This window comes from Cinclus cinclus, chromosome 2 (genome assembly GCF_963662255.1).
Source record: "Cinclus cinclus chromosome 2, bCinCin1.1, whole genome shotgun sequence".
NCBI classification, from domain to species: Eukaryota; Metazoa; Chordata; class Aves; order Passeriformes; family Cinclidae; genus Cinclus; species Cinclus cinclus.
This window is the reverse complement of record NC_085047.1, coordinates 25264114-25277634: the sequence shown is the minus strand read 5'-3', so window position 1 is coordinate 25277634 and position 13521 is coordinate 25264114.

The following is a 13521-nucleotide window of genomic DNA, read 5'->3' as shown; positions in this document are numbered from 1 at the left end:
TTAGCCTGGAGTGAGGCAGCAGGAGTGTTCGCAGCCATCTTTCTCCTGGGATAGGTGAAGGGTTTTCAGGCACCTGTTAATTTCTCCTGCACCAGTGCAGTTGTGTTCCTTAACAGCCCAGGATTTTTGTAGGAGAGCACATAGATCTGTTCTCAGGATTCTTGCATGTACTTGTAGCAGAAGCCCAGACTCATCTGAACATTTTTGAAAAACTTTAAAAATTACTACAAGATACCTCTTGATTTTATGAAAACTCCAGGCAGGAAGAATTCAAGCAGAGAAAGAGAGTCATAGTAGGAGAAACATTTTTCATTATCCAGTAAGATTTCTTTCTAATAGTAAAACCTTTATTTCACTAGGAGGATGTAATTTTCCTTGAACCCCAACTATATTCTATCAAAAAAAAAAAAATACAAGCAACAAAAACCCCAAGAAAACAACAAACAGAACAACAAACAAAAAGAAAACCAAACAAAAAAAAAAACAAAGCAAAACAAATCTTCGCTCTTTCAATAGCACAAAGTCCGTTTACAATCCGGATGCAGCAGCAAAGGGTAAAGTATGCTTAAGTAAACTTAAATCCAGCATATGGTGATGTAGCTGGAACTCGGGGAATGCCAAACCTGTTGGCCAGGGGTGTCTGGATGGGTTTGCTGGCGCAGGGTGCTGTGGGTCCCCTGCCCGCAGCCTGGGCAGCTGTGCGGGGCAGGGCTGGTGCTGCTCATTGGGTCACAGTGTGCTTTATTTTAGTGTTGGAGCAGACAGTTATCTAACACACCCACATGAGGAAGTGCTCTGGAGCAGTTATTTCATGCCTTGCCATGCCCTGTAGCTAGAGCAATTTTCGGCTGAATGGCGTGTGTATGTGCCGTTCTCACTCCTGGGAGACGAGAAGCAATGCTGTTGGGGTTTTTGTGTGCATGTTTTTGTGCAGGGTTTTGTTGTGTTTTGTTTTTTATTCTTTAACAGGACCAAAAATGGGATATAGGACAGTTAAATCCAAATACCAAACAAATATCAAGTCGCATTATTTTTAAGAGTGGAGGATTTTCCTTTTCTCTTAAAGGAGGGAAAAATATCTATCTTGTTTATTTTAATAAAGATAGTTGTAGCAATTTCCTGAGTTGAATGGATCATTATTATAAATATTACTCACAGTTTTCCTATTTTCACATTTGCTTCATAGGCCCAGCTTATTCATAAGGGAAAACAGCTGCAGAATATTAAAAAATAAAGTAGTATTATTTATATAAAACTTTGATGTAAATAGGGAATAGTGTCCCCTGCTAGAGAATTCTGTGGGATGCCTTACAAATCCCATACAAGACAGATTACAGTCTTAGATAAATTGTTATTTAAATAGTTTCCAGAAAACCTTGCTCATTTTTGCAGACCGTATGAGGTTTTAAGCAGAATAATTTAAATAAAGGTTCTGTTTAGAAATTGATGGCATGCTGTGGCATTACAGATTTCAGTTGGTTTCACTCCAGTCTGTTTTTATAGGACTTCTTTAAACTGCGATCTGTATAGTCGAGTTTCTGATGAAAGAGATTCATAAACGTTAATGGGAATGTAAAGACTGAAATTAACTTCAAGTTACTTAGTTTTTTTTAACAAAACTTTTAGAAAATCCAAATATTTTATGCAAGTTTTGTTTTTTGTTTGTTTGGTGGGATTTTTTTGTTGTTTTTTGGGGGGGGGTTTTGTTTGTTTTTTACTGAAACAATGCACTGGAAATAGTTACTGCTAAAGAATAACTTGTTCCCGCTGAAGGGTCTGACATCCACACGTTGTGCAGAGGGACAATGATGGCAAATCACCCTGAAATGGCCTTCACTGTTCTTGTTAATTTGGTCCAAGAACATTTTAGAAAGTAAACAAACAGTATCAACTGTGAAAAATAACTTGGTTTTTTTAATAATTTATCTATGCCAGTTTTCTGTTGGTGAAAAATAGTGTGTGACCATACACCAGATTTTGAGATACTTCTGTAATACCTGTACTGTTTTAACTTGAAGACATTTTCATAGATGTATTAAACTTTCAGTGAGGAGCAAATAAAGGCAAATGCTTTTGTCCAGGTGGTATTTCCTTTGATAGTGTTGACTATATTCTTGGTTAGTATTTATTATAAGAGTTAATATTTACTTCTAATGGCATGGATCCAATTCTCTTCTAATAGGAGCATTTCAGAATGCCTGAATCGCTTATGTCTTTCATGTTTTCTTACAGTTTTGTACTTAATCCTCTACCATCATGATATGCTATGACAGCATTTTGGCCACCCAGCACTGGCAGGAGTTGTGTTTGCAGATGGGTCTTGTAAAATGGTCACCAGAGGCACAGGGCCATGTGCCACCTCCTCTTCCATAGCTGCTGGGGCAGCCAGGGCTGCCGGTGCAGTGAGGAAGCTTGCTACATCCCTGAGGTCTGCAAGAAGAAAGAAGTTCAGCTTTTACCATGTGCAGGGAAGACTGTATCTTGAAGGAGATAGAATACAGGAATGGGAAATTGGGCTAATGGGATAAAGCTTTCTTTAAAGAAAAGAAAACACTATTCTTCTGGCATCTGGCTGTTGGCTTTAGTGAAATGAGTGTGGAGGATCCTAGGCTGTTAAGAGGGGGAAGATGTTCACCTCCCAGAGAAGCAAGTTGCTGGCTCAGTTGACATAAAGTGGCACAATGGGAGGAAAGGCCATGGACTATTCCAGAACAAAGGCTGAAACCCTTTCATGCCAAGAATGGCCTCATCCCATCAGTGCCAACCTGCCCTGCCAGCCCCATGGAGAGCGGATTTGCAGCTTGTGCTGAAGTTGCTGTTCTCAGGTACTGCTATTCAAGATCTTTCATGGCAGATAGGGACTCTAACACAAACTAGTCCTACCTAATCAAACACTGGCAGTGTCTGTAGAACTTCCTTCTTCAATACCTCACGTTGTAGTTCTTTCCTTGTGTTTTTCTGCTGTGGGTGGGCACAGATCACTAGGCAATGTTCTGTGTCCAGTTTGCACAAGTGTAAATGACAGTACCAAAGGTGCACCAGAACCCATAGGGTCTTCCAGAATCTTTGAGCTACTATGAAACCAGTGGTTCCAAAAATCTGAATTAAAACCACTTGGTAACTACAGCCAAGAAGAAAGGAAACCTGAATAGACAATGTTTCCAGCCCTCTGCAGAGCACCTATGGAAAATCCTTTGCAGGACAGACATAGTGGAATTCTGTAAATTACACCCGTAGATGACCTCTTAATGTTACACTTTCAGAGTTAATTTATCTTGCAGTTATGGTAGAGCTAAAAATGCAAGCAAGTATAGCGTGCCATTTGATTCAGAGATAAATACAGCATGAGAATTACTGATTTTCCTTTTTTTTCCCTTCTCAACTAAAAGACATGTTTTCTAATATCTTACTTCTAAGATCATCAATAGCCATGTGATTAATCCCTTGGAGATACAAAAGTAGGACTGGGAAAGTTGTGTTATGGACTTCAGAGCTGTTCTTTCAGCTGACTGAAAGTTCATTATTGATTTCTATTTCCTCCCTAGAGATCCATGTGCCTTTCTTTCTGACTAGACAGTTAGTGGTCACTTTGCAGAAATCATCATGTGGCAGTACAAGATTTCATGGGCAGGATGTCAAGGAATGTGTAAGATGGAGGTTGACATGGGTAGAAAGTGAAGAAAGACAACTAGGTAAAAGCTTGTGTCCACTGTCGTTTTAGGTGGGTTGGATGTGAAGCCTGCTATTCTCCATGGCTCTGGCTCCTAAGCTCCCAGCAATCTGAGAGCTAAGTGAGTCACAGGCATTAGTGACAGAGGAATGCTGAGAATAAAAACAAAACAAAAAAAAAAAAAAAAACCAACCAAAAAATCTCATTGTTTAGGCACGCACACAAGAAAACCATGTTTAATTGCTGATGTGCTCCCTCTGCTGGTTCTCTAAAACTAAAAAATGCTATTCCCAGGAGACCGGGCCACACCCTCTGGGACACTGCCTGACAAAAATTGTGCCAAATGAATGGCTTTGAGCTGTCTTGCAACGAGCAGTAGTATCAGCAAAAGAAGTATTCTGATGAAGGGTATTAAAGCCTTGGATACCAGGCATGACTGCTGAGAGGTCATGAAATGTTAAATCTGTAATTCAGCTTTTTTCCCCCCAGCCTTACATTTGATAGGCGTTCCTTTTCCTGTGATTTCCCAAAGTTTGTATTTTCTGTTTTGCTGTGGCTGCTTCTAGGATTTTTCTTATCTGAAGGGGTTTTATCAAATGTTCTCATTGATGCTTTTAGTTTCAATTTTAGTGTATGTAGTATCTGAAGAAGCCCTAGTGTAGCTTAGGCTTTGGCAGCTTCCAGTTCTTTCTGTCACTGTCAGTTAAATGTGCTTGTCAGCTTTATACTGTTGTGCCCACTTCATCCTGTCCTTTGGCTTGAATACTGGCTGTTTTTTCAGGATGCTCTTGAACATCCTTCCTCATTGTGATGAATCTGTATTTCTTTTCCAAACATAGACTGAATTGTTTAATATGTTCCCTACACAGCATATTTCCCCAGTAGGTAAGTTCTTAAAATCCAGCATTTTGCACTTTCATGCAATGAAAAAATGTCTGAGTCCTGGGTAAGATTGAATACTGGAGAGAAAAAACTGAAAAAAAAAAGGTGTATTAATTTCCATAGAATATTTGGAATGTGTGAAAGGTTTCTGACATAGTAATTATTCAATAAAAGATGGCCCTGTGTTTCCCATATTTTCCACCTACGTCATGAAAAAGAGCTTCGTCTTGCAGCCATTGACACACCAGTGGGAATCAGCTGTACAGAGCTCTTGCAGGACTGGGCTCAAGTTTTCCATGTAGAATAATGAAAAGTTTCCTTTCTGCAAGTCTCATGTTTCCCATCTAGGTGACTGCTTATTAAATCTTTATCCAGTAGGGACAATAAACCAAACAGACTGGTGGGTAGCTAATTGTCTGGAGTGACTCAAGCCACATATAAATCTCATTTGTTCTCAGTACATTGACTTTCTCTGGCCTCGCCGTTCTCTCAAGTATTATTCATTTTGAGACATATAGAATGTAATGCAAGGAAAAGAATCTCTGGTCCTTCTATTTCAGTGTCTCAGAAGATATTTGCAGACTGATGCTGCTTTATTTCCCTTTCACAGGCCTTGCAGTTTGGGGATACCATCCTTCTGAAACATAATGCAGGGTAGTGGTCCCCATGTGGGCAGTCACAGCACTGAGGCCTCATCACCCTCCTCTCACCAGGTCCCTGGATGGGAGGAATTGTAACAGGGCTTGGCGTCTCTGTTATAGCTTGCTATCCTGCTGTGCCTAGTCTGGGGATAAATAGAGAGTACAGAGCCTGGGGCTACCAATCTGGCACCTTTTGCCAGTGCTAAACTAATGCAAGTGATGAGAAGCGACACAAGTTGCCAGCGAAGGCCCAGCCTGTCCTGGCAGACCATTTGAAGTCTCCAAGCCCTATTTTGTAATTTCCAGCATTTCATGAAAATTCTGCTTTTATTTTCCTCTCCAAGCCATGGCCAAGTTTTGAAAACTTCAAAGCTTTTTCCAATTGGATAGAAAAAGTGTTTTTAAGATGGTGACATATCCTAAATGAGCTGGTTCCTTCTGATCTATACCAACCTCAAATCATTTATCCACCAAGTCAGTCAGGATCATCCTGAAACATTTCACTGCTGTGAAAGCAGCTGCTCCTGAATGAGATTAAAAGCCAGTTGTGCTTTTCCAGCACAGTCAGCTATGCACAACTTTGTGTTGGACAAGAGGAAGTTCAGGCTTTTTTCCCTAGTGCTGGGCATTTCTGGATTCTTGAATTCTAACTTGCTCTTTCTGGTAGTCTCTGAGTCCCTTTTTACAGGGGACTAGATCCCACTCCAAGACTTTCTTAATACTTTGGTAGACAAACTTTTTTTCCCCCAGTGTGTTTACAGGGATCTCAAATATTTTTGTCAACAGAGTCATAGTGCAGTATCAGAAGTTTTAATCAGATTGCAGTGCAGGCACTGTTGTATGCAAGGTATTGGTGAGGAAAAGCTGTGCCTTGGGAAGTAGTATTCACAGTGTGTTTCTAGCTTCCTGTGTTATTTTCAACTAGTCACTTAATTTCCTAGTGTCTCAGTTACCTGTCTTCAGGACAGAGGTAATGACATTTATCCATTTTTGAATGCAGATAGGAGGGTGTTAGTTATAGCTGTACTAGCAAGCTTTATCCTTCCCTCTTGACTTTGTGCCTTGTTATCACCCTGAAGTACATTGCAACTTCTTTCTTTACTCTAATGGCTTTCCTTTAGCCTCCCCATGAAGTTTTTGAATACTTATGGTCTTTCTCTGGCATGTCAGACTAGAACTGACTCCTAAAGTTTTGGGATTTGGGTGTTGGTTAGGGTTTTTTTTTGTTGTTTGTTTGTTTTTATTTTTTTTTTTTGTTTTTTTTTAAAAGTTTTTACCTCACGGAGGTTAAGAGCTAGTGTTTACTGAGGTAGTTTGAGTGACAGTAAAACTCTTCTTCCCTACTCATGCAGGCTCTATTCTGTTGGATCTCAGGTGAGTTTAGCATGTGTTTTGAGCCATGTAATTTCATAGTATTCGGCACTAGCTTATCTTGGCCAAACTCCTTTTAATAATTGAGCTATCTCAATTAAAACTGTCTCTATTCTGGAGTGAGAACCCTCTTGTCTAGATCACATTCATATCCATCCCTATGATAACTTATTCTGCTACCAGAATTTATTTAATTTTCATTCCATATCTCTTGCAGGTAAAAAAAGGTTGAGAGCAAAAAAGGAAGTGAGTGAAAATTAAATTTTCTGGAGTTTCTTGGTGAAGTCTGATTGTGCAGGAACACAGAGCTACAGACCTGTAGTCTGTTTAAAGAGTTATTAGAATCTGGAGTAATGTTACTGTGGAACACTGGCTTCGGTGTGATAGAAAGTTACAAATGAAGTATTTAGGAAGGAGGTTTGTGAAGAATGAGAGCAACTAGAAGAAATAAAAGCTGAGACGCAGGCAGGGGGCAGAGCTGTTCAAAGAAAATGAGGACAAAGTTTGAACTTTATGGAAAAAAGGGGCTAACTTAGTCCCACTGGCAAGAGAGGAAGAAAATTTTAGCAGCAGGGTTCTGTATGAGTAGGACCAGAGAGGGGTGGGACAAGGCCACAGCCCATTCCTTTTTCCTTATGAGCAGTGAGCTGGAATAAACATCATACAGTAATCATCCTCAGAGGACTGTGCTATTGGGATAAGAGGTTCCATGTGAAATTTCTGAATGTGTATCTGTTAAAATCTTTATGGGTTGTATTTTGCCCTATGTTACATTTTTAAGAAAGTGGACCAATTCCATGAAATTTAGAAGAACCAACCTTGAACCAAGAGCTGAATTTAGCTTTGTATTTCTCCCTACTGGCTGCAGCTGGCATATGTCTGAAGCAGTAAAGATGATGCATGGTACTCCACAAGTGATTTGTGACCAGGAGACAATTTTCTTTAGGACAGTGCTGCTGCATTTGACCTCATTTCTGCTGTGTTGGATACTGTCTCCCTTGTGGCAGCATACATAGGTGTATTAATAAGATTCTTCCCAGATCTCACAATTAAATCTCATCTTATGGAGTTGATGAAAAGGCTTGCTTTTAAAAGGTGTTGGCAAGTATTCTCATAATGCTCAGGCAAAGGCAGCGAAGAATTTAGCGTCCAAAATGATGCCTTTTTTTTTTTAATCTGCAAAGGTGTAATCCTGAGACCCTGTATGATTTCTTTTTGTTGTTGTTGTTGTTGTTGTTGCTTTGGTTTGCTTTGTTCTCATTAACCAAAAATGTGAGGTGCCAGTTCTGTCTAAGTCTTTTCCAGGATTTTTTAGATAAAGGAGTTATACATGTCCTTCAAAACAAAGAACCATTATCAGCTGAGTTCAGCAGGAATAGAGAATGCTCACAAAAGGTTCTAGGATAGTTTAGGCATAGATAGCTGCTGATATGGATAAACAGCACTTTGCATTTCTGAAGAAACTTACTCGAATATCTTACAGTGTTTAATGAAAGTGGCTAATTTAATTTTGCCTAATTTCAGTAGCTGAATCAACATTATTATTTCCATTTTTTAATCAGAAACAATTGAGGCACAGAGAGAAGAAGGAAGTGAGGCCTTTCTTCCTTCCTCAGTGTATTGTACATGCAGATGGGAGTTAGGAAAGTGAAAGCCATGTTCCATGGACAAAAGAAACTCAGATGATTCTTGGCTATGGTAAAGACTGTTAGGCTTCTTTTTTTTTCTTTTTTAATAATACCATTGTGGTATTGTAGCACATATGTGATTTCTTTGCCATTAAAACCTTATTTATACTTCCAAAATGAGATACAAAGACTCTACAGTAACTGGGTATTGAGGCCAAATACATTTAGTATATCAACATGTCAACAAAGTCTATAACAGCAGAATTTTTTAAGAAAAAAAAAAACTTTTTTGGTGTTTTGTTTGCTTTTTTTTATAATTACTCTCTTAACTGAGTTAAACTAACTTCAGTATTTTTGTTTTCACATTGTTGGATTTCTCTTAGCTGGATATATCATGATGAGCTCCAGTGTCCAAGCTTTGTCCAAGAAGTAGATGTTCAAAAACTGGACCAGTCTATCACCTCTTTTTGTACAGTAATAATCAAAGAGCAAAGTTATATCTGTCTGAAATACGTAGTGGTGTGGCTTGATCCATTAAATAGTCATCAAGAGAAGACAGAAGCTCCTTATCACATATAAAGACAAACGTGCCTTCAAATAGTTACATTGTTCTGAACTTCTTGTGTGTCTGTCTGCTCTGTGTGCAACAGCTGTTAATGTCTGAGAACTGCAAGGACAAGAGAAGAAAACAGCCCCTAAGGGTTCTTTGGGCACAGGCATTTAAAGAGGATTGTTGTCTGTTTAAACTTGTCAATGGGGACAAAGCCTATGGGAGACCACATGTTCTGGATCTGGGCAGAGCACAGGTGTGTTGCTACTGAGGCATCTCGCACAGAATGAACTGTGGGAGAAACTGAGTTGCTTGTATATTCAATCTGAAAACCGTACAAGGAATAGCTGCATTACTCGAGAATGAGATTCTCAAGAGATCTCAGTTCTTGAAAACTTGCAAACAAGTTCTGGGTTTGTACCACTCTCTGATATTTTTTCACTTCCCAAGAGCCAGTTTTAATGTCTGTTGGTGCTTAGAAGACCAGATTGGAAGGACAGCATCAGAAAGTTTTATTAGCCAGCACAATTAATACTGTCTTCCTTGAAAGCCAAATTCATCTAGTATAGTATGTTTACAAAAGAAAAAGCTGGAATGCACAATAAGGTTTTGCCTTTATCAGAGACATATGGACTCACCATCACTGGATGTATTTGTGAGACTATGACAAAGAACACTGCTCAGGCATGTCTCACATTTCAGGGGTCGAAGGGCAAATTAGGTGAATGTCCCTCCTAAAACTTGGATGAACCGGCTTTTTCATATGCAATTTCCAATTTCAGTAATACCCAATAAGCTTACAAGAGCTAGGATGGAATCAGTAAAACCTTGTCTTATTAACCTTTGAAAGGACACAAAGGTGTTTGGATCTCTTGAGGCTGGTTGGGATGCCAAGTGCACATCTTAAGTACTCACATACTGTCTCAGCTTGCTGGAACTTTTGGCAGACACAACACAGTAAGGCTCACAAAGTAGATGAATAGAGTAGATGGCGACCAGGTTTACTGGGATAATTTCCACCTGAGAAAGGCAAGTCACATTTCTTTGTACAGGAAATCTAGTGAATATATTTCTCCCCTCTACATCCCCTTAGTAGAGGTCTTTCTTTCCCCTGTTCCCCTTTCACACATATATTACCTGTTTTTTTGACCATAAACACTGGTCCTTTGAGAGTCAATTTTCCTAGAATTGTATTTGGGTTCTCTTAGTCTTTAGGATACTTGCATCCACTTTACATGCAAAGTTTAGACACAGGGATGTTCTACAAACCTTTGTGCAGTTGCCTCTACATGATGTTGCAGTAATAAAAACTGGCAGTTTTTTTCTGTCATTAAGCACCTTGAGTGTTGTGCATTTACTTTAATAAATCAGTTTCTGGAATTTGGTTTTTAACTTAATGAGGTACAATATTTACCATAGTTAATTAGGATGTACGCTGTCTTCAAAAATGCCAAAGCAGTGTTTTATAGGACACACCAGTTTTCCTTCTGAGTGCCATGAGCCCTTTTGTATGTATATGGGTCTGGGGTAAAGATGGGTTAAGAAGTCAACAACTATGTAGGCATTGAGTCAGCAAATCTAGAGGATACTTACTTCTTAACCATTATATTGAACTCATTTCTTTGTATGGCCCTTCCTTAGTTTTTGATGAGGATGACTGATGTGTTTAGGGAGAAATTCTGCTTGGCTGTCCTGTTTTCCTAAGTTTCAATGTGCATAAAGATCGTTCAGGTGGAAACACAATAGAGAGTTTGGAATCTGGAAGAATGACAGGCCATGGATTTCTCCAGACCTTCTGACAGGCCTGAGCAAATGAGCTGAACTTCTGGGTGAACCTCTCTTAAGCAGAACTGTTGAGGCTCCTTGCCTTGTCAGAGAGAATTTTGCTTCCTCTCAGAGGAAGTAATTCTGCATGATTTGAGAGAGACTTTAATGGTCTATACTGTATTTTTAAGGAAATATGAGGGAAAAAACCTACTTTGTCATATGCATAAAACTGTAAAGTTTCAAATCTTTATTGCTCTTTGTTTCTTTTATAATGCTTTTACTTTTCTATGTCTTTATTCTGAACGCCTGTATATTTAACTTTAACAAAAGAAGCACAGTATGCTGAGCGAATGGAGTGGTGTTCAGTTTGCTTCCTTGTTTTCTGCCTCAGCAGGTCAGGAACCCGCTCTTTGTGGCTGAAGGGGCCATATGCCATGGTTCCTGCTCTTCAGTGTAATCAGATCTGCTGTGTGTGCACAGTAAAACTGAGCTGGGCAGAATTTGGGCAAGGTGCACCAAGCTCACTACTTGTATGCAAGACAGCTGCCCATGCTCAGGAGCTCCAAAGCTTTCTGGAACCACTGGGTTTACTGAGAATGCACTGTAATTGATTTGGATGTTTGGAATACACCCAGTATACCCCAAACTTGCTTGACTGAATTCATGGTAGTTTTCTCAGCAGCTGTGCTGGGTTTGTATGGGAGTAAGTTCTTCTGGAAAAGCAGCATTAGGAGAAGATCATGAGTGAGAGAAGTACAAATCAAGGATCCTGATCAAGGATCCTGATTCATTATCTTCAGATATTGAATTTATTATTTTTTTTAAATTCAGGTACTATTTCTAATGATGTTAGATATGACATGTGCAAGAAGAGAAGATACGAAAAATGTAAATGACAGGATGTTTTGTTTCTGCGGTAGACTTTCATACTGATCTGGGTACTTCATCTCTGCTCTTTTGTTCCCTAGCAGTGAACTAAAGTGATGGGAGAACCTTCTGCATGCATTGAAGTTTCATGAACAACTTGTGAAATGCTCTGAAACCTTTGGGTAAAAAAAAAAAGGCCGGGATTACACAGTGATTATTGCCACATTTAACTTCTCTTGATCTGAGAGGAGTGAGCAGAAAATGCAAACACATATGTTACCATAATGAATTAAGATATGTTCATTTTAAAAAAAATCCCAATAAGGAATCCATTTTCCTTGGCTTTAATTGTTTCCCTCCTTATAGTGTTTTGCCTGATGATGTCATCAGTGGAAGAATGCGCAAGAAAGGAAGTGGAAGAAAGGATAGTAGGGCTGAAAGGCAGATTTTGAGACTTCTAAACATTATATCCTACTGATGTCAATGAAAGTTTTAACTCCAGTTCAGGGTTGCAGTTCTTTTCAGAGTTGCAGAAGATGAGCAGAGGTGAGTATTTGGGTAGAGAGGAAGATGACCAGCAAGTGTCCATGTGGGTTCTGCAAAGGACTCAGTTGAGAGGCTTATTCCCTAGTGATGAATAAGCATGGCTTTGGCACGTTGAATGATGCTGATGTTTGTATCTTAACACCTGGCAGAGAGAAGGGTTCAGGAGAACAAGATTTAGAAGTAGGATAGAGGTGAATCTAAATTAGATAGAAACAAAAGGTGAGGAAAACGAGGAAGGCGTAGTTCCATAGTGGTGTGTAGATTTCTGTGTTTGTTATGGAGTTTGTGGTGGAGCTGAGCGTCACCAGCAGCACTGCTGCAGTTAGTGTGCTCAGTGTAAATAGAATCCATAAACAATTTTGTAAAGTGTCAGTGTTTTGCTTGTGAAGTCACACTTATGGTGACTCTTGCCTCTGCCATTCTTTCCTTCCCTTGTTGGTGGGCTGAAGTTACTATTGGTTATCCTAAATTCACATGTATGAATATGCTTTCATCTCTTTCTCTGTTGCTTTGTTTATCTGTCTCTGTCTATCTCTCTGTGTGCCTGCTGCTTGTCTGCCTGCCAGTTTTTTCTTTGTCTCTATCACTTCATCACTGAACCCATCTGTGTAGAAAATGGGATATTTGGCTGTCTCCTATTTTTTTATTTTTTTATTATTATTTTTGTCATTTTGTTCCCTCAGACTTACGAGGATGAAACTCTCACTCCTGGGGGTGCCAGGCATTTTAGATCTTGCATTTAGGAGGAGCTGTGATGCTTTTTGCGTCTGTTTGTCTGTCCATCTGTCTGCTGGTCTATAATAAGCTGTGCAGTGAGACAGCAGCTTACTCTGTGTGTGTGTGAAATTAGCTAATTGGTGTTAGCAGCAATATTTTCACATGTTTTATAAGCAAAGTGCAGCAAGGTATATAAATGTAGATATGATCCAGAGACACACACACATACACACACACACACGCGCGCGCGCACGCAAGCCTGTCACTGCTCATGCATAGACGCTCAGAAGTAATTAATGTTAATAAGATTTTAATGTGCTTGTGAGATCATAATGAGGAGAAATGAATGCTCTGATTAGAAAAAGGTAACTGTGTGTGTGTTTTGGCTTAGAACAAGATTTCCCCTCTTTTTTATAAATCACAATTTCAGAACTTGTTTGCAATTGCATCAATCGGTTTTTATTTTCAAATTAGAGGTCTGTTTAGCCATTTGAATGATTATCCAAATCAATGGGTAAGCCCCTGATCATAAGGAATCGTGCAGATTTTTTTTTCCCCTTAGAAAGCAAAGCTACTACATGACAGGGCTGGGCAGCCTCATCCTCGCATTACATTTTTTGATGCTGCTTTTAAAGCCTCATCAGCAACTGCTCTCAAAGACAGTGCTTATTTTTTACAAATAGAGTTATTTGTCTATAGGTGTCTGCAGTACATAATCAACGACTGAAACTACTGTACCAAGGCACATTCCTGTTCATCAGTAATGATGAATCCTCAGAGTCCAGGTGATCACATGATACCTGGATTATATTTTCAAATAATTAGTTTAGGAAAGCAGAACTGTATTTTTTTTCCTTTCATCATCAATTTCCAAATAAGAAG